Genomic DNA, 4,068 nt, shown 5'->3' with positions numbered 1-4,068 from the left:
TAATTTCATGGCTGCAATCACCATCCACAGTGATTTTGGAGCCCAGAAAAATAAAGTCTGACACTGTTTCCACTGTTTCCCCATCTGTTTGCCATGAAGTGATGGGACCAGACACCATGATCTTCATTTTCTGAATGTTGAGCTTTAAGCCAACTTTTTCACTCTCCTCTTTCACTTTCATCAAGAGGCTTTTGAGTTCCTCTTCACTTTCTGCCATAAGGGTGGTGTCATCTGCATATCTGAGGTTATTGATATGTCTCCCGGCAATCTTGACTCCAGCTTGTGCTTCTTCCAGCCCAGCGTTTCTCATGATGTACTGTGCATATAAGTTAAATAAGCAGGGTGACAATATACAGCCTTGACGGACTCCTTTTCCTATTTGGAACCAGTCTGTTGTTCCATGTCCAGTTCTAACCGTTGCTTCCTGACCTGCATACATGACTCCACCTATATGAAATATCCAAAACAGGCGAATCCGTAGAGGTAGAAAGTAGATGAAGTGTTTACCAGGGCTTAGGGGAGAGGAAACGGGAGTTAATGCTTAATGGCTGCAAAGTTTCTGGCTGAAGTAATGACGATGTTTTGGGAATAGTGGTGATGACCGCACCACACTGAGAGCACCATCAACGTCACTCAACTGTAAATGGTGAAAATGGCAACTTTCATCTTATCTCTATTTTGCCATAATTTAGACTGATTAATAATGTAATATATCAAAAACTATTGAGTTACTCACTTAGGTGAATTGTATGATATGTGAGTTATATCTTAATAAAGTTGTTTTTAAAAGGTCATGGGATACAGCTTAAATTGTGCTTAGATGAAAATTTATGACCTATATACTTACTTAGAATTGATGCTTTTGAACTGTGGTGTTGGAGAAGACTCTTGAGAGTCCCTTGGACTGCAAGGAGATCCACCCAGTCCATCCAAAAGGAGATCAGTCCTGAATATTCATTGGAAGGACTGATGCTGAAGCTGAAACTCCAGTGCTTTGGCCCCCTGATGGGAAGAGCTGCCTCATTGGAGAAGACCCTGATGCTGGGAAGGATTGAGGGCAGGAGAAGGGGACGATAGAGGATGAGATGGTTGTATGGCATCACCAACTCAGTGGGCATGAGTTTGAGTAAACTCTGGGAGTTGGTGATGAACAGGGAGGCCTGGCGTGCTGCGTGCGGTTCATGGGGTTGCTAAGAGTCGGACACGACTGAGCAACTGAACCGAACTGACATACTTAAAGTTTACAAAGTAATGAGCTAGCATCCAATTTAATGTGGTATAAAAAGAACAAGTGACCAAGCCTAAAGAAAACAAGGTATGAAATCATGAACATGATAGAAATTAATGAAATAGAAATGTTTATAATGACAGGATGAACTGAACCAAAAGTTGCTTTTTTGAAGACACTAATAAATTGAGACAAATCTAGCAAGTTCTAATTTAAAAAGTAAACAATTTATAAATACAAAATATTAAAAGGGTCAGAATGCCATATAATGCAGATATTTAAAAGACAAATGATATTATAACTTAATCCTGATAACTTCAAAATCTTTATAAAGTTGATAAATTCTAGAAAAATTTAACCTGCAAATGTGGTTCAAGAAGAAATAAGCCAGCTCTTTGGCAAGCCGCAAACCCCAGGCTCTGTTCCACAGCATGGGGTTTGTTGAAGTTGTCAAGAATAAAGCCTACTTCAAGAGATACCACTGAAATTTAGAGGACGGCAAGAGGGCAAAACTGACGACTAAGAAATGATTGGTAATCCAAGATAAAAATAAGTACAACACACTCAAATACAGAATGACAGTTCATGTAACCAACCAAGGTATCATTTGACAGATTACTTATACCAGTCTAAAAGGAGATATATGCAGCTTATGCTCACGAACTCCCAAAATAAGGCGTGATGGTTGGTCTGACAAATAACCCTGCAGCATATTACACTGGCCTTCAGGCTTCTTAATAGGTTTCGTATCAGCAAGATTTATGAAGGCCAAGTCAAGGTGACTGTAGATGAATACAGTGTAGAAAGCCCTGGTGGTCAGCCAGGTGCCTTCACCTGTTATTTGGATGCAAGACTTGCCAGGTCTACCACTGGAAATAAAGTTGGGGACCCTCAAGGGAGCTGTCGAGGGAGGCTTCTCTGTCCCTCACAGTACCACACGATTCCCTGGTTACGATTCAGGAAGCAAAGAACTCAGTGCTGAGGTTCACTGAAAGCTCACCATGGAGTAAAACATGGCAAATGACATGCATAGCCTGACTGAAGACGATGAGGATCCTTGTAAGGAACCATTCTCTCAATACCGAAAGGACTCTGTAACTCCAGACATGATGGAGGAGGCGTACAAGAAAGCTCATGCTGCAGTACAAGAGAAACCAGTGGATGAGAAGAAGCCTAGGAAAGAAGCAGAAAAGAAGCGGAACCATCCCGAAATGTCACTTGCCCAGAAGAAAGATTGGGTAGCTCAGAAGAAGGCAACCTTCTTTAGAGCTCAGAAACAGGCTGCTGAGAGTTAATACAGAAAACCACAATTTTCTATGAAGATATTTCAGATAAAGACAATAATAAACATATTGACCAAGCAAAAATAAGCCATGTGATTTTACCAAACATTTATAACAAAATTTAAGGAATATATAATTTTAATCTTATGCAAATTATTTTATGGGATAGAAACAGAAGTACTGCTCCTTATGTCTTTGGCATGAGGGTAGCATAATCTTAAAATCTGAAAAAGACAGGATGAGAAAGGAAAATAACAGGTCATTCTCTCGTGAACACGAATACAAAGATGTAAAAATAAATTAGCAAACTGACTCCAGTGACCTATAAAAATACACATCCTGACCAAACTGAGTGGATTCCCAAAATGCAAGTTTGATTTAACTAACAGTTGCATTTCTAAGAGAGCTGGCCAAAAAATAGAAGAAATACACCCAACGTGTTAACGGAAGAAAATTTAAGGAACTTTTTAAAGATGAACAGAACCCACAATGAACAGTGGGACATCTGGTAACCAGAAATAGCCAGAAGCCTCTAGGCCTGAGGGGGCACAGAGTGGAAGTGCCCAGTGAGAGATGAATTCAGGAAAGAGAATTGAACCATCAGTGGTGGTCATCATAGAGAAAGGCAACCTCTGACAGAACTGTACAAGTCAGAACTGCGACGATCACTGTCAGAACTGACCCCCGGAGAGGACCACCCTCCCATCTTAGGCTAGTGCCTCTCCTGTGTTGATGCCCACCCCGCCCCCCAAGGGAAGTCAGTGGCAGGGAGCTTGGGGTTGGGATAAAAGCAGTAAAGCTCAGCCTCCTGGGGACCAGCGCTGAGAGGGCAGAGAACAGATGTGAGTGAGCGATTTGAGAAGCATCAGCAAAACCACATGATCAGATGTTAAAAAAAAAAAAAAAAGGTAACACTTAATCATCTAGTTAGGTGGCAAACATTTTCTGTAAAGGACTTAGCTAGATAGTAAATATTTTTCAGCTTTGCAGGCTATACACTCTGTTGGAATCACAAAATTCTTCCATTGTAGGAGAAGCAGTCATATATACATACTAAACAAAAGGGTGTATCTGTTTTACAGTAACATTTTATGTACCCCTCACCCTGCAAAAAAATTGTGGACTGAATTCAGCCTGTGAGTCATAGTTTGTAGACCCTTTATCTACTAGATACAGAGAAAGTATTTGCTCAATGTTAACAACCATGTGAAACAAATTCATGGCAAACTCAGAAGGGCATTCCCTTATCCTGATAAAGTATCAGTTCAGCTCAGTCGCTCAGTCATGTCCAACTCTTTGTGACCCCATGGACTGCAGCACGCCTAGGCCACCCTGTCCATCACCAACTCCCGGAGTTCACCCAAATCCACGTCTATTGAGTCGGTGATGCCATCCAACCATCTCATCCTCTGTTGTCCCCTTCTCCTCCTGCCTTCAGTCTTTCCCAGCATCAGGGTCTTTTACAATGAGTCAGCTCTTCGCATCAGGTGGCCAAAGTGTTGGAGTTTCAGCTTCAGCATCAGTCCTTCCAATGAACACCCAGGACTGATCTCCTTT

At 41.4% G+C, this 4,068-nt stretch overlaps 1 pseudogene; it reads left to right on the top strand.

Moving 5' to 3' along the window:
• Window positions 1-1,647: 1,647 nt before the first annotated feature.
• Window positions 1,648-2,523, top strand: LOC104982555 (annotated as a pseudogene).
• Window positions 2,524-4,068: the final 1,545 nt, after the last annotated feature.

Source organism: Bison bison, unplaced genomic scaffold (genome assembly GCF_000754665.1).
Source record: "Bison bison bison isolate TAMUID 2011002044 unplaced genomic scaffold, Bison_UMD1.0 scf7180017864533, whole genome shotgun sequence".
In the NCBI taxonomy this organism is placed as follows: domain Eukaryota; kingdom Metazoa; phylum Chordata; class Mammalia; order Artiodactyla; family Bovidae; genus Bison; species Bison bison.
Note: the sequence above shows the minus strand (reverse complement) of the source record. Positions and strands in the feature narration are given on the sequence as shown.